Genomic DNA, 27,440 nt, shown 5'->3' with positions numbered 1-27,440 from the left:
GATACCACTTATTTCTACTTTCACTATCCCCCAGTTTAACTTAGTCTTGACACGCATGTTTTTAATATTTTTTTATTTACTTTCTCAGCATAGTGATGTAAGATTTCTCCTAAAGCATCTGCTGTTTGCACTCCTGACTGCTCCTTTTTTTACAACTAAGTTGCCAACTCAGTTGGTAAGTAAAATTGTTCCCTTCACTGATCTAGTTAGATCAACTAATGAGGATAATTAGATTATCCCCCCTCTCTAATGATTATATGATTACATGTAATAGTTGACTGGAACTATTGAGTATCACCATACTGGTTGTATATACTAGACACCGAATGAGTTACCTCTTGTATTCTAATCTAGATTGTAATGATCCTTTATATTTGAATTTCAAATGTACAAAATGTGCGTAAATTGTATACACAGCTATATTGAAGATGGTCTTTTTTCTTTTTTCTAGAAATTTTGTTAAAGATGTATTTGCCCCATAAGAAGAGTTGTTACTCGAAACGCGTTTGGCCTAACTAACAGTGTCTAAATAAATTTGATGATTTTGTTATAAATCTTGTGAGCTGGGTATTTAATCCCAATGCCCTACTAAATGAACTTTAAATTGTACTACATGAAATTGTTTAACATATATATCTAAAAATACCAAACTTTTGATCTGCTCCTCAGATATTAGACAGTGTGCAGGGGACGGGAGTTCCTAAATTTCTAGGAACAACCACATTCTTTTTTACTATCTCATCTACAGGGGTGTCCTTGTTTCTTTCTTTTGTAGACCACTGGAGTAAAATTCACTTTGAATTCTGGGGAAGCGAACTCGCCCAGGTTATTGAGAAGTTATCAAGAAACTGTGAATGTTGTTGATGTTATTTGAATTGCCATATATCTTTCTTTGCATTTGATGTTTAGTATGAGGGCCTGACATCCTGTGTTAGAGTATTTCCCTTTAGCTTTGGTTAGGCAGGGCAATTTCTCAGCAGAGTAGGGATAGTGAGGTAGTTTCTAGATCTGTTGTGATAATTGGCCCCTCTTTATCTCGACTGATAATGCCATACTGCTGACTACTGTCCACCTTAGCGGTATTACAAATCCGCTCTCACCGAATGTCGGCCCACTGACCTGGTCCTGAAACAACAAATTTGCTCAATGTCAGCGCATGGTCTTGGTAAAGCAATTTTACATTTGCTGCACACGGCACATGAAATATTTAATCAGCTTACTGCCCAGCTCCAATCCTTTGCTATCTAACTTTCCATGGCCTCCCACAGTCCACCTTGCGAACCTTTCCCAAGTTAGCTCACATTCCTTATTGACAAGTGATTGTGATTTACCTCATTTGGTATTCCAATATTGTTCGATGTGGCTTACCCACCTGATATGCATAATTCTCCTGCCGTTACTTAATCCTTCTTTGTATCTCCTCGGCAATCCTTGGCATGCTATCCATGTGAAACATATAACTGCCTGCATTACCGACTCAACCCTATGCTGATAGATTAGGCCTTGCTCAACTATCCGTTCTTGCTTTTATGTTGTCCTTATGCTTCAAATGTACAACTGTTTATATTAGCCTATTAGCCTTTATTAGCTTGCCTTTATTAGCCTATCCAATTCAAATGTATAACTGCTTTTATTAGCTCATTGAACCCTTGACAATAGACATGGCCCTTGCTCGACATCGTGCTTGACCTTTGATTATATGTTTGAACTAGAAAAGTGTATCTATCTGCCACTTTGACCCTTTGATGCTTGAACAAGCTTTTGCCTGACACTTCCTCCTTAGCATTTATATAACCTGTCTCGCCTAGCATCTTATTCGGTATCTACCAAAGCAACGTACAACTATCTTAACGTCAGCATACCTAAGTGCCCAAATCTATACTCTGTCCTGCAACAGAGACCAACTCAAGTTTATCAAATCATGCAAACTAACAACTACACTTCATCGTGGATACTGTCCTTACTTAGTATTACATCACTGCTCACCATGATACCATTCGCTTCAACTGCCATAGCCAAGACGGAGATGCATGAAACCCTCCAGCTTACCAATGCCCACTTTTCTAAGCTGAACAAACTCAGCATTTCCCTAATGATGTTGAAATCATTACCTCACTCTGGCACCATATTACCTCGTGAGCTACTGAATCCTAACTCTTTTTCAATGCCAGCAAAAAATAATGCCTTCTCTCTTAAACCTCTCCAACGGATCCAGCGTTACGCTTCTAGACCTATACCCAATCAACCATGCCTTACAACAACTAGGAATCTTAGGCTAGGCTCTAGAATCAAAACTCCTTATCCACCCACAATCCGTAGAGGCAAAACTAACCCTATGTCCTTGAAAATAATGAGGAATATGGCTAAATCTAATAACAACTTAGACAATAACAGTTCAACCCTCTCAACAAACACCACCTGACCTTCAATCAGTCTTAATAGCACCACCTTACATAGAAAGAGCACACCTATTAAGGGAGCACTGATAAATGTGAGATCCTTGACTGCTCATGCTCTTGATATCGCTGACTTGATAATCTCCAAAGAGTTTGACTTCTTAGCTATAACTGAGACATGGCTCCATGATGCTGCAGGACCTGCTTTCTCATTAGCCATCCCTGACAATTATACTATCATCAAATCAGCCAGCGAATCCTCAAGAGGTGGGGGTTGTAGCCTTTTTTGCTAAAACACAACAGGGCTTTAGGGCTCTATCTAACCAATCATTCCCTTCAGGAGAACTCTTATCCATTAAATTACCGTTAACAGCATCACAAAACGTAACAATCCACCTCATATATAGGCCCTCAGGACCAATATTGATCTTCGAGGAAGATATAACACAACTCCATTCTGCCAACACCAAACCAGGATCCCAAATTATGCTGCTTGAAGACCTTACCTGAGGCCTCAATGACACATCTGAATACAATGCCTCAGCCCTAGCTAATATGATCACTGAACTAGGCTTCTCACTCTGTGTCACCAAGCCCACGCACATTAAAGGGAGAACCCTCGACTGGATTGCTGACCTTAACTGTGATACCAATATCCTCTCTAATGTACCATGCGCATGGTCGGATCCCCACATCAACCCTTTCAACCTACAGAACAGCACTCCACCTAACCTCTCTGGCTCCACCGGCATTCACCAGAATTAATCGTAATATTACAGTAGAGAAATTACTACCTTTACTACAACCCATCCTCAATCACCCTAGCATTAACACTGACCCAGCATCATAAGTGGAGCTCTATAACCTAACGCTAAACCAAGCCATGGATACTGTAGCACCACTGAAAATGCGTAAAGCCAAGTCACATGCTCACCTAAACTCTTGGTTCAACCCTAACCTCAAAACTTTATGTAATAATCAAAGAAGTGCTGAAACTTTATGGAGAAATCTCCCTTCAGCATCTAACAAAATAGAATTCATAAACGCCTCCAATTGTTACAAAACTACCATTCACCAAACCAAAAGTGACACTTACAAATACAGAATCATTAAAGCCAAATCAGGAAATAGAGAACTATTTACTATCCTTAGAAAGCTAGAATCCCCTACTCCACCACTAGAGGCATGCACCAAAGATAAGACATGGTGTATGAACATACAAAAAGCCTTACTTGACAAAATAGCGCTGCTACAAGCTAAAATTCAAACTAAAAAATCAGCCTCATCTCTGACGTATCTCCAACTGAGACCCAGACTTCTTCCTCTAAACCATGTGATCGATTCAAATGTTTCCCTCTCACCATCGATGATGTAGAAGACATAATAACTAGCCTCAAACCTTCAAGATGAAAGGGGGATACATGCACTGCAACAATCATCAAAGAGGCAGCCACATACTTTGCGCCATTCATTACTAAATGAAAAAATGCTTCCTATGAAAAGTACGGTCCCATCTAATCTGAAAGATGCCTGGGAACGTCCACTATTTAAAAAACTAACCTTGATCCAGATTCTCCTCCAATCTGTCGACCAATAACTACTGTACTTTTCCTGCTGAAAATTCTAATTTGGGTAGCATACCTACATATACAGGAACACCTCAAAACCAATAATCTTCCTGGACTCAGACAATCAGGCTTCAGACCGAGACATCGCACAGAAAAGGCCTTGCTAGATCTAAAAACTCAGATGGGCGACCTAAAAGACAAAAGTAAACTTGCACTCCGACTTCTACTTGACCTCTCGACCGCTTTTGATTCAGTCAATCACAAAGTCTTGTGTAAACACCTATCCTCAGCAGCTAATTTTTCAACAGAAGCAACCCCATGGATACAATCCTTCTTGGACAACAGATCTATGAGTGTTCGCACCCACCGCTGCAGTTGATCCAGCTCCGGTCACGAGCAGGGTACCACAGGGCTCATGCGTGTCATTGATGCTCTATAATATTTTCACTAAGCCCCTTTTCGATAACCTTGACCATTTGGGTGTCACCTACTATAAATTATGCAGATGACACCCAAGTCCTCATCCCTATCACTGGTAACTATGAAAAGGACACAAATTACAGAACAAAATCTACGTAATCATATAAGCATGGATGACCACACACGGCCTCTGCCTAAATGATGATAAGACAGAGCTACTTCTCATTGGCTCATAGACTATATTAAATAAACTACATAACCAGTTTAAATCCGGGAGCATAGCTCAGCGGCAACATGCACGCCTTGGAAGCAAGACGACACGAACCAACACAATTCGATCCCCGGGTCCGCACTTAGAAACCTATGCGTATTTAAGCACGTCATAAATATGCAACTAAGACAAACAACTACGCAAATAAAAAAAATAAAGAATTCCTGTAAAAGCGCCTCCATGCCCGCAGGCTGTGTGAGCGCTTTAAAAATGTAAATAAATAAAAATAAATAGATACATCTTTTAACATGCATGACATCAACATCAATGTGTCCAGTGATGTAAAAACACTCACTGACTCTGACCAGACAAGTTAATGCCATAGCCTCTTCCACAGCCTATACATGAAAACATATAAATACATGCAGGCTCTTCCGGTCAACAGGAAGTTGCATTACCTTGGCTAGAGTGCTAATTCTTTCTAAACTAGCTTATTGCAATACCGTGTAATTAGGAACTAATAAGCGAAAGCAAAATAACTGCAAATACTTCAAAATAATTCCCTTAGAACTGCATTAAAAATCCCTAGAGCTCACCATATATCGTTGACAAGACAGAACATACAATGGCTCTCAGTTAAGGATAGAATCACATTCATAACCTTAGCACTCACCCATAAATGCCTGTCTAACTCAGCTCCCAAGTATATGGCCTGTAAAGTCATAAGAGGCATCAGGGCGCAATTTCTGACCGAACTACCAGGTCCTCTCAACTACACAAGTTACAGAAAGCGGGTGGTAGCAGCTTCCCTGTATTAGCGGCGAAGCTCTGGAACTCCTTACCAGTAGCCCTTTGAATGGATCCTTCTTTTTATTGCTACAAGAACACTACAAAAAAGTGACTCCTTGCCCAGAAGACATCAATTTCACCCCCAACCTCATCCTGGCGAACTTGTTTATATATGCTAATTTCCCATATTGTTTATGTGATTGTAACTACTTTATGCACTGCTTTTTTTGCTGTCTGTCTTGCGTACTCAATGTGTAACCATATGCAGCACCTGTTTTCTTTGCTGTCTGTCTTATGTACTCAATGTGTAACCATATGCAATGCGCACAAATACCTGAGGATTAGGTGCGCTATGTAAAAGAACAAATACATAAATAAATCGTAACAATTTTAATAACATAATTATATTTTGTATTATCCTAAATAGTCTATTATATTTCCCACTTTTTCATTCCATTGCTCCAATGACACTCTTTTCCATTACAGTACACCAATCGTCCCCATCCTATAACATCACCACTCTGCACCCTATAACGCTACAAACATTTCATCATGCAATCCCATCATCTATAAGCATCTATACATACTCCTTCCACAAACCACAAACCACTTTACAATTACAATCTATAGCATTTATTTTTTTATCAGATCTCCTATCACCTATGCATCCATCTACCTCATGTTACTTTCAAAAGTGAATGTATATAATATCCTCACCCTGAAAGGGGCCCCTAGGTGTCCCTCGTGCTATGGAAACAAGGCAATGACCTTACATGAAAAGCCAGACACGAGGTTTCAAATTCCCAATGTTAGGGTTTATTGCAAGCAAAAGATAGTATCAATTGGCCAATTCTGATCTCACGCCCCGCGACGTGAGTTTCCTAGACCTCGAGGGACGCAAGAGAGCGAATTACGTACATCAGTTACATATATACAAAATGCATATCATACAATCAGCAAAGTCATGTTCAACACCCCTCTGTATTAAGTTCCTTTGAACTCGGGATGACGATGGACATATCCGACGAGTATGACGATTATAATGCTTTCGATGTCTATTCTAGTAACAATGTGCAATTTAGAAAGTGCGGAGGCATCTTTTAGAACACGGTGGTTCTGTTCTTGGAAGCAATCTGTACACGGGTGAAGAGCCACATTCCAAGCTTTGCTATCTATGAGGTACTATTTGTGTCCTGGGAGCCGACATGTTCCAAAGGGTTTTGCGAAGGGGGGCCGTATGAGAAGCATAATCAAGCCTTTAACTGTATTTTTCTAACATATTCTCCCATCGTACGAGACTGGCTGACAGCTGTGAAGTGATTAAATGCCCTGCAGCTTCCTCCCAAGGCTACAGAGAGGGAGAGTGGGCATTCCTCTCTGGGCTAATCATGAGGAGTTTCAGCAAACTCTTCAGTCCCGCGACCTTGTCCTTTCATATTCAGACAACAATGTTAACAGTTGAGCAGAGTAAGCAGAATTCGCAAGAATTGCAAGCTGCAAAGCAGTTTTTAGACAGAAAGGAATGAGCAATGGTTAACAAGCAAAATGGCGATTCTTGCTACTTTTAAAATGGCCGCTTGTCGGTCAAGCATAGCAGTTTATATTTCTATAATTTGGTGCATAAGACGGTTGGCCCACGGCCATCAAGTCACGTCTATCATTCAAATGAAGGGTATTCATTTTTCCAGATTGATAACCCCAGTTACCACCATAAATTTATATCATTATGCTTACACCATTCTCCCTCATGTGACTTCACTAACAATAATGCATTCATTGCTGTATTTCACTTCCTCATACCATTACTTAAATCACATTATTTTACATTATCCCTGCATCCCTCTTCCTAATGGCACTTCACCAGAGGACTACAACCTCTTCCTCTACACTTATTTGAGTCCACAGCTACCATTATATGTGCATTCCTCTTCCACATCCCACTTTGCAATTATAATCTATATTATTACTCCAACACCCTTCTTCTTCATCCAGTACCCAACATTAATCTACATAGTTATGCTTACACCACTCTCTCTCATGTTACTTCACTAACAACAATGCATTCATTGCTGTATTTCCCCCTTCCTCATACCATTACGCAATTCACAATATATTGCATTATGTGCTCATCCCGACCCATCATACCACTTTGCAATTATTATCTATATTATGACTCCAACATCCCTCCTCCTCATCCCAGTCCTCAATATGAATCCATATGATTATCCATACATCACTCATCCCCATCCCTGTACATTGCCACCTACAACATTAAATCACAGACTATTCTTTCTCCAACAGATACAAAATAATGCCTACTAAAAAAGATTGAGCAAATAAAAAGAAGGGAAAGTCATACACTCACCCTCCACTAAAGTAACTTATACAAATCATACAAGCCAGAGAACAAGTAACTCTGCTCTTGCAAAATATAACAGTCACCACTAACAAAAGTTTTGCTCCTGCATCAAAAAGTAACCAGATACATAGCACACAAATTACAACTGAAAATGAACCTCAAACTATATCTACAAATGTCAATATAGTCACAATAAAACATTATCAATTTTACAAAACAAATTCTGAAGATGAGTTCTTAGCAATCGCCTAAAAAGATCTGAGAATTCACGTTCCTCACTTCGAAATTAACAAACTGATACTTCATGCACTGTTCTCCCAGTGTACAAATGGACTTGCAGCTCAATATGTAATGTACGCCAACAGTCGTTAAAAAATGTTTACAACTCTTCACTCATTGATTAATATACAAGACAAAAGTAAACCTTTTCAAAACATGGACTCCTTTCCATCCACACTGGCCCATGAGGACATTCATTATCGTGCATTTCAGAAACCACTTGTAAAAGTATTCTCCATCACATAACATGAAAAACCGTGTTCGTAGATTGCACACAGCTAAAGGTCCAGCTGCAGAACTACAACAACTCAATGACAATCTCTTAAATAGAAAATCCCAAGAAGTGTTGAGACAAATTGAACACATACAAAGTAAATATTTTGGAACGGAAGAAGAATTTAGAAACATACATGCATTCTCTGCAACCACGTTTTGCAAGAGCATGTCTTTAAGGAACTATGTGTCTATGTATCTAGGCCAAATTGTAATGCCATTCCATTTCAACAACTCTCCAAAATGAAAACCATGGCATGTTATGCTCATTTTGCTATGAAAATAATATGAAAATAGATGCACATGTCCAATATGTAATATTAATGCTTTTAAGATACAATGAAGATGGCACTAAAAATAACTGTGAACTCACTAACTTCACACACGCCCAAGTATCTCTTGGCAAGAAAACATTCACACCAGTAGACATAATACCACACAGGTGTCACAACAACTTCAGGACACTATTCTGCATATGTGAAATTAAGAAGTGATTGGTTTGAATGTAAGTACACTTCTGTTACTAAAAAAACTAAGGTTTTTCCCATCTATTCCAACTGCTTCTCTATCAACTATACTTCCCTTCTTACTAAGTCTGGAAAGAAGAAATTTAAAAAGGATATCTTGGCCTCCAACCCTGGTCTTCCTATCGCTGATAGATATACCAGCGCTTCTTCCAGGCAGACCCTCACCGACAACCTCTTTGCTGTTCCTTTGCTGGATCTATGGACCCCCATATGATTTCAGTACTCTGTCCTGTCTCCTCCTCTCCAATAAATGGTGGCACCCGCTGGGAAGTCCTAATGGCTTATTTTGACTCCTCCAGAGTCATCCTTAATGTCTACCTAAATGGCACTGTTATGGTCCAAGGTCCTCAGGCCAATCTGCTCCTCTTCAATAGGCGGATCCCTCACCTCATCAACTTCCTTTCATCTCCGGCTGTCCCCTCCTCTCATTCTGTGGCTACCTTGCCCACTCTTCCTTCCTCTGCCCCTCTTCAGGCTACCTCCACAACTCCGCACTGAGTACCTCTGATTTGTACCCCTCCCCAGAAGGTCTTTAAGGCCGGCAACCTTCTTCATCTTTCCACTCTCAAATCTTGCTCTGCTGTAAATCCTTCCTCTGACATCTGCCACCTCCTTGAAAAACTAGAACTTGATGTCCTTGGTCTTACGGAGACATGGATCAAAGAAAGCTCTGTCACAAGCTTTGACACTTTCCTCCCTGATGGCTACAACATCCTCTCCGCACCCAGATCCACTCGGCCTGGATGGGGTGTAGCCCTGATCTTTCCTGAGTGGATTCCTGCCACTATCATTCCCACTCAGATCTACTCCTCTTTCGAATGCCTTGTCTGCAGGCTCTCAATCTCTCCTAGTCACTCTCTTACTGTTGCTACTCTCTACAGGCCCCCTGGTCAAATCACCTCTTTTCTCTCTGAGTGGGCTGACCTCTCCTCCTCCTTCCTGGCCTCAACCACTAAACTCCTCCTCCTTGGTGAACTCAACACCCACCTCTGCTCTTTTGTGACCTCTGCGATTCCCTCTCCCTCTCTATCCTCCCCTCTGGCCCTACGCACTCTGCAGGACACACTTCATGTCTAGATCTCCTCTGGCCTCCCTCTCTCTATCCCTCTGACCACTCCTCTCCACTGGAGTGAGCACTGTCTTCTCTCCTCTCATCTCTCACTCTGTTCCCCCAAAGTCAAACCCACCCCAACACTGCCATCTACCTTCTCGGACATCCGGCCTAAGAAGTGTGTGTCAGTTGAGGCTTTCACTGCCACCTCCCCCCCCCCCCCTCCTCCTCTGGCTGACTCACAACCGGACACAGCCCTATCCCTTCTCTATTCTTCTATTTCTGATACTCTTGATGCTCTGGCCTCTGTCATGAGGATCTGTTTGAAGTCGAAACCCAAGTGCAATTACTGGTATGACTCCGACCTAGCTACACTTAAACGTAAGTCTAGGGCAGATGAAAGGAAATGGAGGGCTTCTTGCTCATCCTCTGACAAACTGACCTGTCGCCTGCTCCAAAGGTCATACCAACTCTCTGACCGCACCAAGAAGAGAGTGCACATTCAAGCCTGTGTTTCTGCGGCATCTAACAACTTGCCCGAACTCTTTAAAATCTGTAAGGAGTTTGTCAACCCTGATGCAGTCTCTACCCCTCCTCTTGCCTCCCAGGATCTCTGCAATGCTCTTGCCTCTCACTTTATCTCAAAAACCCAGGACATCCTGCCCCCCTCTCCTCCCCTGCCCCTCCTATTATCTCTGAGTCTGTGCTTGCTGACCCCCCTTTAAAAATCCCCCACCCTCCTTTTCCTCCTTTCCTCTTTTCTCCTCTGATGAGGTCGCTAGACAAGTCCGATCTATGAAAGTCTCATCAAAACAGGTTCATCCCTGTTCCTCTAAAACCATACAGGACCACATTGACACCCTCGCTCCGGCCCTTGCTGATTTATGCAACCACTCCTTTGCCTCAGGATTCTTCGTCTCCCTCTGAAGTACTCCCTTGTGCATCCTATTCTCAAGAAACCCACAGCTTATCATTCCTGTCTGGCTACTTATCGCCCAATTTCAATTACTCCTTTTCTAGGCAAACTCCTGGAAAAGCTGGCCATCTCTCAGCTAGAAGCACGGAAACTGCTCTCCAACCTTGACTCTAACATTCCCTCTGTCCTCATCCTACTCTATGTCTCTTCTGCCTTCGACACAGTCAACCATATCATCCTGCTCAACCATCTCCGTGACAACCTGGGTATCACTGATCAGGCTCTGGCCTGGGTGACCTCTTTCGTCTCTGATCGAACCTCCCAGATCCAACTTGGGTCCTTCCTATCATCTATCTTCCTCTCTACCTGTGGTGTTCCCCAGGGGTCTAACCTCTCGCCCTGGCTTTTCAACCAACACCTGGCAACTCTCGCACACTGCATTGCCATTTTCTACTCAAATTTCCAGTGCTACGCTGACGACACTCAACTCCTTTTCAGGCTGCCCTCAGCCACCTCCTCTCCTTCTCTCATCTCTGATTGCCTAACTGCCATTCAAGATTGGTGTGCTGCCAATGATCTTTGTCTGAATGCCAACAAGACAGAGATCCTCCTCATCTGCACACCTTCACCATCCTTTATCCTCACTCTCTGGCCGGGTTCCCTTGCCCCCCCTCCCACCCCCATCTGCGAGGCTGAGAACCTCAGGGTCATCTTTGACTCCACACTTTCCTTTTCTGCCCACATCTTTGAGCTCTCTAAAAAGTAAAACTTCCTACTGCACCTCCCCAGAGGTACTCTGCCTTTCCTCTCCTTCCCACAGAAGCTCACTGTTTCCCAAGATCTGGTTCTCTCTAGGTTGGATTATTGTAACAGCCCCAATCGAAATCTATCTTCCTCTACTCTCGGCCCTCTGAAACTAACCCAGAACAGGACTGCAAGACTTGTCCTTGGCCTCAAGCCCTGGGAACATAACTCTCCAGCTCTGAAATCTCTCCATTGGCTCCCAGTGGATGCAAGGATTACATTCAAAACCCTATGCATTGTTCACAAGTCTTTCTGGGGCCAGGGTCCGAAATACCTTCAGCTATCCATCTGCAAACACCGTCCCTCTCGAGCGCTTCGCTCCTCTACCTCTAACTCCCTCAGGGTCAGTCATTTTTCAAAGAAACGAGCTGGGGGTAGATCGGAGAACCATCTCCGGTTCCGGAAGCACCTCAAGACCTCCCTCTTTGCTTCTGCCTTCACTCCCCCTCTCCCCTGCTGATCTGCTCTCTCTTGGCACTGTGCACCTGGCCACCCTCTGTCCCCTGGGCCCATGTACCTGCTCAACCTGCCACCCTCCTGCACTGCCTCCTGCCCACCCGTTGCTCTGGGGACTGTATCTGTGCCCATACAGTCCCCCACACATCCCCATGTTCTTCTTTTTCTGTACTTATCAGAGTTACCCAGTCTGCTGCCGTAAACACAACACTTGCCACTTGCTGGCTGCACTACCACTGCTTATTGTCTCTATATATATTTATTTGTTATTTATTATTTATCTGTCTTTTTCTGCTCTGCCATCTCCACTCTCCCCCTTCCATGCACTTTTCCCCTTTCCCTTTCCCAGGAACTTGTATGTTCTTAATGTCACTGGGTCTAGTAAGATCGTTGTTGTGTTCTCCCCTATTCCCCTCCCTTTCCTTGTCGCGCTCTGAAACACTTGTGTATGAGCGCAATACAAATAAAATATCATATCAAATCATATCATACCAGTGAATGCCTGCTTAATATTCCTTGAACCCAAATGTAGTCATTACATTATGCTTTAAATTCACATTTGCAGTACTAAACATCTAGAGTACACCAATGGGTATCTAACTACTTTAAATATAAACAAACACACAAAACAAATGTTCCTTAATTGCATTGCATTAAAACACGTCTTCACTATTCTAATTGTTTAAATACTTCCATACTACCACTATACTACTTTGTCGTATGTAAAATGTGTCTCCCTTTCATACATTTAACAGTCTGAAAAAAATGGAGAAACGGTTTAACAACATGTACATTGTATTAAAAGTATACATTCAGAGTCGTTTTTTTAATCCACCTTGAAATTCTCCCCATGACACAATTATTATAATATGTCAATACAACAATGTATCACACACAAGTGTTATAGAAAACAGTACATATAATATACTCCAAATGTCGGTCAAAAAAGTAAATGTATTAATAAAACCTAAAGTATGTATATCCCATCTGTTCTTCACATCCAAGTTCCCCCCTCCTCCTTCCACACTCAAAGGTTCTTTTCAGAACCACCCATCAAGTAATAATAGAAAAAAAAAATACACAGAATGTATGAATAAATTAATATACCTTACGCGGTAGGCGGTAGCCATGGTGCTATTAGCGCCATGGCTACCCCCTTACCGCATTCTGGGTTCCCAAAATAGGGATTACCGGGTCATTCCAACCTTGGAGGACCCGGTAAATTCCCATTCCCCATTCACATTCGAGCCCCCATAGGGCTCAACTGGAATGGGGATGGAGCTAATAACGGTACCGGAATTTGCTGTACCGTCCTTCCATAACGGTGTTAAGGAAGGGACCCGCTAAGGGACCTCGGAGTAGGGTGGTAACGGATTACCGGCACCGGTGCCCTTACCGCGTAATGAGGCCCAATGTGTCAATAGAACCCAATTTCCGATAACCGCAGTTATACATAGTGCGTCATTTTATAACCTTGTTTATTTGATGGAACCCGCACATGTACAGCTTCATTGCACACCTGAAATGACTCCCAATGCACCCAGCTACCCTCCCTACACCCAGACACACTCCCCCCCACTCCTCAGAATGCCCCAGCACTGCCTGTTTATATGTATTCAAATTTTACACTGACGCACTTACATTTCACATGTTTAACAGTATAACCGCACTGATGTAGACCCGGTTATAGCAGCGGTTATTGAAAAATTCCTTCATGGCAACTCATTATCTGCTGCATCCTAGTCTCCACAATTTCACACAGTATCTTCTTCCCCCTCCCAACCTCTAGCCTGATGCCATTATATCCGTTTCCCTCCTCCAAATGGCTTTTTGCACTTTTCATTTTCAGCTAACCCCGAATTAACTGCATATTTTTACATTTCTGACCTTGCGCAGAGGTTGGAGCAGTCTTTGCAGTCCCCTCTCCTCAACGTGCTCCAGTTTCTCCAGTATTATGAGTCTGCCTTCCAGCTCTTTTGAATCCTGCGGGAGGACCCATAAGTGCTGCTTTGAACCGCGGAGCAGCCGCGGTGCTTGTCACAGAGGTTGGAGCAGTCTTTGCAGTACTTGTCAGGCCTGCAGGACTTAAAGACATGCTCCCAACCGCAACCGCAACCACCTCCTCCGCAAACTTACACAGTGAAGGGGACGGCGACAAACGGCATCTCCGCAGTGCAAAAGCCCAACCGGGCATGAAAGACTTACTAGCAGGCCTGACTCCCAGCAGAAGCCGCATTCAGTCGGCTCCCCCACAGCTATGCGTGAGCCTATCGCCGCAAAACGATGAAGCATTGTCTCCAACCTTATCACATATGCAATCACAGACAACAGCGCAAGTCAATGGTACGCCTGCAGCAACAACGAATACAGCAGTGGCAAGGCAGCCCAAAGTCTTACAGCAAGTGGAAGAAACGGCCTCGCCCAATGACAGCCAGCTGAATCACGCCGAAGGCATAGCCCACACACCGGTGGCTGGAGGGCCGCGGGTGCGGGGGATCACCTCGGACAAATCAGAAGACGCCATTGCGACTGATGAGGAAATGACTTGCCAAGGAATTAACTCCATTTCTGCAAAGCAAACACCACCATCAGATAATCAGAAAAACGAGAGCCTTGAGATGCAAGACGGCATCTCACTTACCAGTGCCACATCCACAGAAGCACAGGACCAGGCACAGCAGGCTCTTCATGCCGAGCTTCAAGCCGTAAGCCCAAACAGCAGGCGCGGCTTCATCCTGGTGGGAGGAGCTAGTGAGAGCGAAGCGAGTCCTAGAGCTCCCAGGAACGGCTGTGTCTGTACATCAGAACCTCCGATAATACAAGACTCACTGCACGCAGAAGGCGTTGCAGAAATCAACATGGAAATAACAAAACATCAAAGCATAAAACCCGATGTCACGTTGTCGCAATCTTCTTCAAAAACTGATAATCAAACCATGGAAAGCAGCAAAGCTTCAAAAGGCATCCAAAGTGATCACAGGCCTCCAGAAAAATCACCCACACATGCAGCCGTGTCGGGAAAAAAGAACACAGCCCCCAGGCGGCCCATAAAGTACAGAAAATCACAAGTTCATCAAAAAAAAAAATCTTTGTAAAACAGCGCAGCGCACCACTGCAAACTTTGCTTTCAAGAATCCGGGGAAGAGAAATTACGAACACCTAGATGAACTTTCAGACGCCAAGATTTTAGAGGCCATCAATTAGCCCTCGCCAGTTACAAAAATGCAAAAAACTGGCGTCGCCTCGGAGCCCATACAAGCTCCATCTCAACTGCCTCCTACTATGCCGATGGCTCTAGCCACGACCCAATGCAATCTGAACTATACAGAAAACCAACCAGTTGCAGTGTTAGGAAAGATTTCATAATTGTAGGTAATTTTCCTTCCATGTGGCAACCCCCAAACGTTTTGCTGTTGTTTTACACCCTGATCTAGACTTTGCCAGAGAAGCACATCCTTCTGCCGCACTCCTCTGGGCTTTTGCTCAATTCTTCTGGGGAAACTGACATGCCCTTAAGACAGTCAGTCTTAGCCATGTCTTAGACAGTCAGTCACGGTCACTAGCCATGGCCTTTGACTTTGAATAGTTTGTATATCTTTTGACCATGTCCACTGTACATTTTAAAATAATGATATGCAATAAGTGATGGCTTTCGGCCGTACCCACTGTATATTACACAACACTAACCAGCCACTAGCTATGGCCTTTGACCGTGACCACTGTATATTATATACACTAACCAGCCGTTAGCCATGGTCTTCAACACAATACTAGCTAGTGGCCACCGCCTTTGTCTATGCCGCCTTTATATAGCTTTCAACACAGCCCATTGTATATTTTAAAACAGTGACAGGCATGGCTTGGCTTTTAACCATGCACATTGGTATTTTTGAACACTAACTGGCCGTTAGCTATGGTCTGCGGTGCTGGCCAAGTGACCCCAGCCTTTGTCATGGCCAAGTCCAGGGCCTACATTGTTATTAAGGTAATCACAGTTTTCATGAGCTAACTAATAAATGATGTTATGTCTAATTCCATTATTGTTGTAATCAGTTATATACAATGCAATTACTGTTGTCACCACTGATGGCATCAGTGATGTGATTTGTAATGTCATCATTGTTTGCATACAACATGTAATTAGTGATGTCATCAGTGATGTGATCTGTGATATCATCATTATGATCATAGTCTGTGGAACAGGGTGCGCGAAGTTAAGGTGGCTTTAGCTGAATTGCAAGGGTTTTCTTGCTTTAGGTTCTCACCTTAAAGTCCCTGCAACTAAATGTTTTCATTGAATATATAGATATATATAATAGTTTGTCAGTCACCGCACTATAGTTGAGAAGTGTAGCTAATTCCATAGGAAACCCGAAAAATGTTATTGCATGAAGTATTTGGCTGATACTTTGAAAACAGAATGTTTATCATGGGCTTCCCCGACTGGACATGTTGGGGTGCATTTGTTAAAAAATTAAGAAGTTATTGAGAAAGTAAAAAAAAAACACTATTGACCTACTGAAATTCATTTTCCTATAGAGAACACATCAAAATGTCTGCGCAGAGCACAGCAAAAACCGCTGGATGGTAGTTGTTAACATATTTGCTGGGGATGTGGGTAACTCCTCCCCAAATTGTATGTGTCCCACAGAGCATCAAAGAGGACTTTTTTTTAACTTTTATTTATTTGTATTTACCAAACCAATTTGGTTTAACAAAGAAAAGGGACAGAGTGAGGCACCTTCTAGCTTTGCGCTCTTAGTCACCTTCATTGCAGTGATTTGCTTTTCAGTTTTCAGTTTTCTGCAGTCCTTCTTTTTCTCCCAGTGCTATTTGAGATAAAGCGCTTTGTAAGATTTTTGCTGTAGCGATTGCCCAGAAGGTTTTTTGTCCGCTTATCAGGCGAGGCCACCATACATCCTCCTCGCGGATTGAGGAGTGTTCCAAGACAGTTGACAGGTAGCTTTGTCTAATTTTTTTTACCACCGGACATGATGTCAGTAAGTGTCGGATGGATTCTACTGCCTCAGCGTCTTTACACAACCTGCAGGTGCTTGTGGTGGCAATGCCTCTGATGTGCAAGATTTTATTTGTAGGCAGCAAGTTCAGTCAAGCTTTTAGGAAGATCTGTCTTAGCCGTCTAGTGGGACATCTTTTGTATATTTCCACTGGATAATTACGTTTCCTTGTGAGTATTGGCCGATGGATTAGGAGTTTGTTCTTCTCTGCCTTCTCCAAGGTGTTGATCCAATCCAATTCCTCAAGTTTTCTTTTTATTCTTAGAGGATTTGAGAGTAGATCTTCATGTGAGCAAGCAATTGACTACAATTGCTCTTTTTTTTAATTCACCCACATTGTTACCATTTTGAAGCCTCCTACTTTGATTTCTCTGCTCAACAAGTTGTACAAGGTCGATGAGTCAGGAAGGAGAATTTTCCTGTACAGTGACATGCTATTGTTTTCAACTGTTGATTTTAGGGAGATGAGCCCCAATTCTCTTCTGATTGCTGGTAGTGAGGTTGATTTGGGAACAGAAAGGACTGATCTCCAGAAAAAACCTTCAATCTTTTGCCAGATTGTATCCCGTAGCATTGGCATTGCCTCTGCACCATAGATCAAGTACGGGATGACTTTTGCTTTGTAGTGCTTCAGTACAGCCGTCAGTGAGAAACAACCAAATTTGTTGTCCAGCATGCGTGCTTGTGTTGTCATTGAGCGAGCGTTGGACCAGATGAATCTTTGCATCCTTATTTCACATCGAGTATTGTCCAGCATGACCCCCAAGTATTTAAATTTAGGCACTATTTTGATCGTTGTATTTTCCAGTTGCCAAGATGTTGAATAAGCGAGGTTCTTCTTGCTCTCCATGACCATTATCTTAGTTTTTTTTTGTTGATTTGTAGTTTGTTGCTATTAATGTAGTCTGATAGATTTGCTAACTGACGTTTGAATCCAATCAGTGTCTGGTCCATCAAAGTGATATCATCGCATAAAGGATTCTCGGGACTGGGGTTCCCCTGACTTTTGATGGAAATGCTTTTACCGTTCCCATTGAGTCTTTGTAGTCTCCCATGAAAGCTGCGAACAGGCCCGGTGCCAGTGGGCACCCCTGCTTTACCTCTCTGTTAATGGAGATTTCATCCGATAGAGTGCCATTTCTGTTCGGCTTTACCCACATGGATGTTTCTGAACAGAGGGCTTTTATTGGCTCCAATATCTTTTCTGGGCAATTTCCTCCCAATAGTTAGGCCCAGAGCAACAGCCTTTTCTATCGTGTCGAAAGCCTGGGTGAGGTCTATGAACGTTAAGTATGTCTTTGTGGTCCCTTCATGTGCTTTACTTTTCAGAAATCTCAGGATCATGATTTTGATGGAAGTCCCCGAGTTTTTCCAAAAGCCAACTTGAAATGGGTCGTCGAGGGGGGCGGACTTGGCCATGCTTGAAATTCCCAGAGTAGCAGCATACCGAACACTTGTCCGATGCAGTCAAGGAGAGCTATTGGCTGGTAGTTTTACGGTTGAGAACAGTCACCTTTTTTGAAGATTGGGATCACAACGGATGTGGTCCATGATGTGGGGATTGTTCTCGCGATGGCACAATTTTCTAAAACTTTACTGATGAACGGTACCCACTCTTCTGGGGAGGTTTTAAGATTGATGTTGGTCACTCCATCCGGCCCTGGAGCCAGAGAGGTTTTGAGTTTATGGATAATTGCTTGAATGTCTTCTTCATTCGGGAAGTCAAGCCATGAGGCTTTGCTCCCGGGACCATCGTTCATCTCAGGCCCATCTGAGCCACTAAAAAGGGCCGAGAAGTGCGCTGTCCAACTTGCTTCGCTGACACAGATCGACTCCGATGGTACTGGGTGCGCTCCCGATGTTTTGATTAAGGTCCACAATTTGCTGGTGTTCTTGCTTCCCAATTTTTTCAGGATTGAGTCTTTCTGATAAAGGCATATCTGATGGTTTCTCAGCCATGCTTTATAGGATTTCGCTTCTTTTCTAAGCTCTATTAGGGCTGTAGGTGAATTTGTTTTTTTTTTCCTTTTCTTCTTAAGCATCTAAGAAGATGTCTTTTTGCGACTACCTGCGTGTCATATTGATGTGTGTTTGTGTTGCTCTGTGCTGGTTTTTTCCTTAGCCCTATCTTGTACGGGCTCAATAGCGGTTGGTAATCTGGTTTTGCTGGAATGTTTGATATGTTGCCAACCGGTTGTCTTAGGTAGTTGAAAGTTAGAGCTTTTATTCTTGCTGATGTCAGTTTAAGGCAGTTTCCTTGGGGGTTGCACTCGGTTTGTGATTTGAAGCTCTGGATCGCTCGATTTGGGATTTCCCAGGTTGCTTTTAGCAAGTTGTGGTGCTTGCAGCAGTCTTTATGATATCGAAGGATGTGGTTAGCTTTAGCATGTTGTCTGATGCAAAGATGCAATCACTAGTTGCACTGGAAGTGTCTCTTTCCCAAGTTGGCCTGCGTTTGGAGTTGGGAAAGGCCTGGTCAAAGTTGTAACAGCCACATGACTCCATTAGCTCTAGCAATATGGCTCCTCTTTTTTTCTGCTGGACATTTTGGTTGCTGCTGCTTCAATGGGTCTAAGGGACATCTGGCGTTTAAATCTCTGCATATTATGATATGGGCCACCTTTAGTTCTATGTAAAGGTGGTCCAATACTTTCTCAATGTTATTTAGGAACTCCTCATCCAAGATATTTTGGGGGTTCCAATAGACGTTGATTATTGCGAGCGATAGCTCTTTTGTTGCCTTTGTTTTCTTATCTAAGATGGTCCAGTTTGTCAGCACTGCTAGATGGTTGAGGGATGCTGACAATATCCTGCAAATATTTATTCTGCTTCCTGAGCGGACCGCCAGAAGGATTCCTGCCAATGGATGGCCCACAGCACTTATTTTGGCAGGCGAGAATTCAATGCAGAAACCATTGAGATGTGGTTTTTCGTTTAGCCACATTTCTTGCCAGGCCAAGATATCAAAATTGCTCAAGTTTATGTCACCATTTTTCAGCAGGTGTTGATGTCCTCTTGTGTTCCACGAACCCATATGCAAAGTGGTGGATGACTGAGTAAAGTCGTTTGGCATCCCCGTCGATCGTGCATCGTTGCTATGGTTGGAGGATTGCTATTTTTTAGTGTAGGACGAAAGTGTTTTTGGAAGCCAAGCCCATAATTGTTTCATTGGTGAGAGAGGAGTTGGTTTTTTGGCCGGTTTTTGTGTTTTAGCCAATGTAGTGGTTTTGGCGTCTTGTGCTTTGGAAGTGGTTGAAAAGGATATTGCCCGGTCGTCCCTGTAATTGTCGATCTTGAGTGTTGACAAGGGTGTCGTTTGTGTCTCTTGGAATACGTTTCTTCTTTTCCTTTCTCCCTTTAGTTCACTAAACGTTGTTCTAGTTTCCTTTGCCTTTGCGTCTGAAGGCTTTGCCCTATGTCGAAGCAATCTGTGAGTGTTGTACAGGTCTTCGGTTTTAGACCTGTAATAATTTTTATTTTTCGGTGAATGCTCAGACCTATTGTCCCCAGTTTTTAAGCCATTGGTGGTGTTTGTGTCTATTGACAAATGAAAACCGTCGTGTGACAACCCGTTTTAATTGAGTAGGGCAGGGCAGCAGACTTTATGTGAATGTAAGCCTTCGCGATCGTCCCTCTGTGATACGGTTCCACTCGCGCGTAGTCTTCTGCCCTTAGGCGTTTCAGAATGGTGATATTACTGAAGATGCTTATTACTGTTCTCCTGTTAAGCACTATCTTTTCTTAGTTTCTGGGCGATTGTTCTAGTTTTAGGGTTAGTGTTTCCGAGGTGTGCCTGTTCTTGCCCGATTTGTATTGCTGATCACGGTTCATTTGGGTGTTACTCCTTCGGTTTGGTTCTTTTGGTTTTTGTATTTTTTGTTTGCATCGTTTTCTCTTTGGTCGCTCCTTCTCAAGGATTTTGGTGGCGAAAGTGATTGATTTCTGTAGTTTTCTTTCTCTGATTTTCTTCTGGATCGCTTTGGCAAGTGTTACCATGGTGTCAGTTGTATCTCTGTGCTGGTTTGCTTTTTCTGTTTTTCTTTGTTTTCTGAAGGGGATTGTGATTTACTGTTTGGTAATTTCGCGCTTCGAGGGCTGTCATTTGCTTCTACGATGTCACTGTATGAGTACTGCGAAATATTCATGGAAGTCCTGTCTGTCAAGAAGTCGTCAATAGTTCTGGAGGAATTCGTTTTAGGTTGTCCTTGTAGTTTCTGCGTTGTTAACCTTATTTCATCATTTCCAATTTCCGAAATTTCTTTCTTTTTTCTCATTTCCTTTTCTTTTTTGGATAGTGTTGCTCTGATGGTTTTAGACGCCGGCAGCTTGTGATCGTCTATCGTCTTGTGTAATTGCAAGAATGCTTGCTTGTTAGGCGTTGCATATCTTTCTGCACTTTATCCTCTTTCCGACCAGCCTAAGGAAGTTTCAGATGCGTTATTCCTGCGTGGTGAGGCTGCTTCCCTTTGCCGCTTGTCAGTCTTTTTTACGGCCTTTTTTGGGGAGCTTTCTTTGAAGAAGAAGACCTCAGGTAGGCTAGTGCTGTCGCCTCCGGTGTTGTTTTGTTAGGAGTTGAAAATGTTTAAATTTCCCCAATTTAAATCCTTCCTCAGTGCAGACTTAGGTTTTTCCTGCTCTGTTTGGGTAGATTGCGAGGTGTACATCTCCGTTTTTGAAAGCTCTTTTTTGTTGTTGGAATTCGTGATTTTTGTCTGGCAAATCTTATCTTTTTCAGTGATTGATCCAATGTTTGTGTCTTTGTTGCCAGTAGGATTTTTCTGTTTGATCGCTGTTATATACCCTTCGAGGTATATTAATTTGGTATGCATCATTGCCACCATCGTAGAATGATCTTTCAAATTGTCATTGATGGCCTTGTAGAGTTTACAGAAGGGAGCCAGCACGATGGTGATGGCCGACATTATTGTGGTCATGTCAAGTTTTTTTCGTTGGAGTTTCCTTTTCCATAGTGGGCCAATGCTCGCCATGACTTAGGTGCCTCTGTGAAGTATTTAGGAGTGGGTCCTGGCTAACCGCCCGCATTGGTGAATGGTATGCTGTGCAGTTTCTGCTGCCCCGCGAGGTGGCATTACATTTTCCTCGGAGGCTCTTGCCCTCACGTGTCGCTGGGGCATCACTTTTTCTCTTTGCATGTGTGCTTCTTCTTCTGTTGATTGAAGTTCGTTTCTGCACTTGACTATGCTTGGGGGTCCAACCTTTGGGTCCAACGCTGTTTCAGCTCTCTTTTTGGGAAGCTGTGCATTTCATAGTGGTGACTCTTGCAGGCTTAGTTCCTGAATTGTTTTGGTGTTCGCTTCCATAATTTCAGGTGGCTGATCTTGTATGAGGCTTTTTTTCCATGTTTAGGCTCACCTCTGCGATTGCAGGGAAAAGTTTATAGCCGTATGTTAAGATGGATTTCTGAACTCTGTCCTGGAGGGGCAGAGGTTCAGAATGCCAGCCTAGTTTCTTGGAACAGGGTTACCTCTGGACAAGCCAGACCAATCAGGGTAGCGATTGCGGCGGTCAAGACTAGGTCTCAAGAGGGGTGAGGGTGACTGAAAGCCCGCAATGAGCACACAAAGCAAGGACGCTTACAAATTACTCCAGACAGGTGTTATATTAAAAATATAGACACATTTATTTCAAGGCCTTTGTAACACCGACCATAGTAAAGAATCACGGTAAAACTCCAGTAAACCAACACATCAAAATCAATACAATATATATACAAGACCGAGGGGTCTAAAGAGTTAGAAGCACAAAATATGCAGACCAGCTAGATGGGGAGGAAAACAGGCAGTGCAAGTAATCGTTAGACCCAGTTCGACATCAGAGGCCACCTAACTAGAAGGAAGTCCGAGCCCTACGAAAAGTGGAGTCTTGTACTCAAAAGTACCTGCACATGCGGGTGCCAACGGGCGAAGGAGAGTTTCTTCAGGGAAATCAGGCAGTTCAGAAAGGTGGACGAAAAGATGGTGAACAAATCCCCATAACTCAGGGAAATTCCTCCACTTGGGGGCAGAAGCAAGGCGTGAGTGCGGGAAAGGGTTTGCTGTTTACAACAGCGGTGGAAAGCCACAGGCTCCTGCGGGAGGACGACAGTGTAGATTCCGCGACAGCAGGAGTCAGGGTCGATGGTGTCCCAGATGCAGCGAACACGCACAGGTTTGTTACCACAGCAGGGCAACTCGGCAACCATGTGTATTCCCGTCCGTATGCACACGTCTCACTTCAGACCTGGGAACGCTAAGTGTACGAATCGTGTGAGAGTGCCGAGGACACGGGATTAGCAGTAAGCCAGACGGCGGTGACAGAGCAAGATTCCTGTGTAGGCTGGTCAGTCCACTGGATGGGCCAGGGACGCTTCTGAAGTCTTACGTACAGGATTTGGTGAAGATGCCGAGAATAGTTGTTCCCACTATTCTAAAGGGTCGAAGCGCCTTTGCAGACCTTCTCGTACGATCAGAGGCTGAGTGATCTCGCAGGACGACAGCAGTGCAGGGTGCCTAACCTTCAGCGGGTCACCAGTGATTCCTCGACTCAGCTTCTTAGTTGCAGGATACTTGGCTCCTTACTGTTTGTTCGTGAGAACTCAGGAGAACGACATGGTAGTGGTGTTTTCAGCCTCCTCTTATCCAAAGTTCTCTTCACGCCAAAATGGAGAGGGCCCAATGAGAGATCCGCTCACAAACACTTGCACCATACGTGGACCTATCACGGACCACGGTGGTCTCAGAAATTCAGGACACTCTAGACTCTCTGGAACCCAGGATGTGTATTGGGAACAGACATCCCATCCCACATCCTGGAGGCACACACAAGGCATGCAGAAGCCTGCAAAAGTGCTGTGTTTCGCGGGAAAGTGCATGACCAAATAAGGACTGCCCCGGGTCGGCTCGACCTGGGTGAAGGTGAAAGGGCAAGATGGTCAGCGGACAGGACAAAGAACCTCGTGGCATGGCCATTTTGGAGGCCAGGCCACCCATTTGGGCCAAACGCGGGAAGCGCGGTTAACATGGCAAAAAGGGGTTCAAAACACAAAGAAACGATAGCTGCCACCAGTCCCATCCGTGACACATTTGCACATTTCATAATAAGTCCAGCAAGAGTTTCTAGGGCCTTTGGAATGACTAGAGACCCAAGAGCGCGGTAATGTAAGTTACGGTGCACTCTTGTTTCATGTTGCTCAAAAGCTGCAACAGGAAAGGACTAAGAGAAACAAAGTCTCCCTTGACTACTGAAGACATCATCTGCAGATGACTTGCATCATGGAAAGACCAGGAGTATGTAAAACAGGACTATCTGCAGTTGACACCACTGCTGAAGTTGAGGTTTCATTTGCAGTTTGTAATATTTTGCATTGGTGAATGGAACTGCTGCAAGTGGTGCCGATGTCCTTCTATGCAAAGAATGGAACCCATGTATTTTTCTTTTATAATGTTTTTGTGCTTTCCGATAGTCATTATCAACATTATCCCGAGACTCACACTACATGATTAATCAAAATAGATGTTCCCAGGCTTTGAGATGGAACATTGCAAGACCCAAAGCGTAGAGTTTCTAGAGCAGTGTTCTTTAACTTTAAAGAAGCACCAACTGTCAACAGTGGTTTCCATCCCAGTTGCCTTCTTCCTCAGTAGTGATGGATACAGAACCCAAATGATAACCTCATCACTGCTGGTACTCTCGTTGTCAGATATTTCGGAATGTCCTACTGGGAAGTAATATGAAAAAACACAAAAAATAGCAACACAAAAAAGACAATGCCTCATAAAATGAACAAATTCAAAAATAGGCAAGCTAAACAAATCAAGAAGCAAAGAAAACTACAATTAGGGGAAGTGGGTAAAACAAATAAAGAATTTAAGGGGTATAGTGCCAAAAGTGCTTGCACTTACTGAAAAACACTTTCATTATCAAGTACAGAAAGCAATGATACATTTAAACTTCTTCTTTTGTGGGTATTGTGATAATTTGCACCTACAGACTCCGGCACCCGCTGATAGGATGGTGCTGTGTGCACGAATGTCATGATATGGCTGCATCAATAGATCCAAACGTACAATTGCACTGTCCATAGACACAGCTAGACAATGCCACAAAAAATGAAGCCGCCTCTCTGAAACTCTCTACCATTTCTAATAACTCTTCAATAAGAGTGGTCCAGTGCTACCAGGGTTTGACAACTCTGGCTGTTGCTAAAATGCCCCTTTAATGGGTGAAGGTTGATTCTACATTAACTACTCACAGCTACAGTAAAGATATCAGACCACATATAAGCAAAAAAAGACTGCAGTCAACTATGATCCAGACCATCTCATGCAATTTCCAATGCATATACTCCCAAGAGACTTGCACAAAATGCTTTATCATAATTGATGTTCCCAAGCTTCCCCCCACATCTTTTCTTTCTTTTTTCAGTTCTGAAATGCTGGTGTGTCTTCAACCAAATAAATACACTATTAGTACCCCGGGATGAAGTTACTTTATCATAGAGCAAGCTCTGAATTACACAACAAAGGCACTCTCAGAGTTTTCCCTACAAATTAAACTGTAAATATTTACTGAGACTTAATATCTGCTTATCCAAAATATCCACAGATGGCTACATAAGCAACAGAGTCAGCTTGTGCACTGTGACATCTGCATTCATAGACCAAATTGTTATGAAGAAATTCAAAGTTTTTTAAGCAAACTTATAAATAATATTATGTCGGATGTCGTAAGTGTTTCATCTACGAACACATAATCTTTTCGTTTTTCTAAAGAAGGTGGGACAAATTGCCACTTAAAAAAATTAAGAAAGACAATTAATCTAGTATTCAGCTATTAACTTGTCCCATTCCTTAGTTGTGGCACCTCCCATAGCTATCCATTGGTGGCATAGATCACATATTACTCACATAACTTCGACATTGGGAGCCGGTACAATTGGAACTTGTGGAGTGGACACTGCTGCCGATGTTGAGTGTGCATTCAGTGTCAGTGGCATCGCACTGGTCGAATCAGGTGCTGGACGTATGCCGATTTCCATGCATTTTAGTTTTGTGGTGTTCGAGTTATTAACGATATGTGTCGTCCACATCAACCCAATGCACTCTCACCAGATGATTGATCATCACATATATTCCAAGGCTTTGCAAACACACATTTGATGATCCATGTCTCAGAGTCTTCAGGCACAATGTGCACTGAACATCCTCTGCCTCCCTTTTAGAGCACTGTTCTGCAGGGGGTTTCATTCATGTGTCTTTCTTCCTGGTTGGTGATGTATTGGGGACCCATATAGCATCATCATTATCGCTACCCACCTACACACGTACTAGGTGTGACTGGTTGCAAATTGTTCTACCTTTCATGTCGGTTGAATAATTACGGCAGAAGTAATAGAGATATACATCTTTTAATTTATAGAAAACACTCAATAAGATTTATATTAAAAAAGAGACAAAAATGTATTTTGTTTGTACATAACTTCACATCAAAACCATATAATGGAAATCAATATTTTCAACCAAAAACAATTTTTTTGAACTTAACACAATCATCGTGACCTAGTGATGTTGTGAGGTTAGTAAAAGTGTGAGGTGAACATCTTGTTGTTGAATGGAACCTCGGAAAACAATTTGTTTGTCCTTGACCCTGTCGACATAAGAGAGTGTGTTTCTGGGTCCTAGCGGAAATTAATTAGACAAAAGAACAGGCTCTGTAGCTGGTTTTTGAAGATGCTATCAGGCATGTGCTGAACCCGTCTTCGGGACTTTATATGCAAATGTTCAGAATTGGATGTCAAAAATGGTTCATTGGTTGATTCCCTTCACAAATGGCAATCTAAAAACCAAAACGAAAACAGCCATATTGGTAACAGGATAAAGTACAACAGGAGTGTAGTAACTCTATTGGTGTGCACAAGCAACTGGTCCCACTAACATTTTAATAGCTTGGTTGACGTGTGTGGCCTTGAATTAGATATGAATGTGGATGAAATTCAATTGTCCAAACTGTGATTCTTCAAAATAATTAGAACTGAAAGAAACAAATAAACTTTGAAGATATTTGTTTCCAATTTGTTTGACTTAATTCATTGTATACAGAATGTTGATTTATCTATACATTCTCTATTTATCATATGGAAAACCTCAACAGAGGGGCAGAGAAAACATCTTAGATTTGAACAAAATACCGATTGTCTCAAGTGGCACAACTGCTGTCTAAAACTGCATCTAGCTATCGTCTAGAGTACATTTTATCCGTGTTGTTTTTTAAGTGAATGCATACCTTTCAAACCGAGCAAAATGTGCTTGTATTCAGCTTCAGTGGACCGCAGGCACGGTTTTACATGTCCTGTCCCATCGTGTCAGAGTATGGTG

Source organism: Ambystoma mexicanum, chromosome 1q, assembly GCF_040938575.1.
Source record: "Ambystoma mexicanum isolate Mex_15411 chromosome 1q, UKY_AmexF1_1, whole genome shotgun sequence".
NCBI lineage: Eukaryota > Metazoa > Chordata > Amphibia > Caudata > Ambystomatidae > Ambystoma > Ambystoma mexicanum.
The sequence above is the reverse complement of the archived record's forward strand: the minus strand, read 5'-3'. Positions refer to the sequence as shown.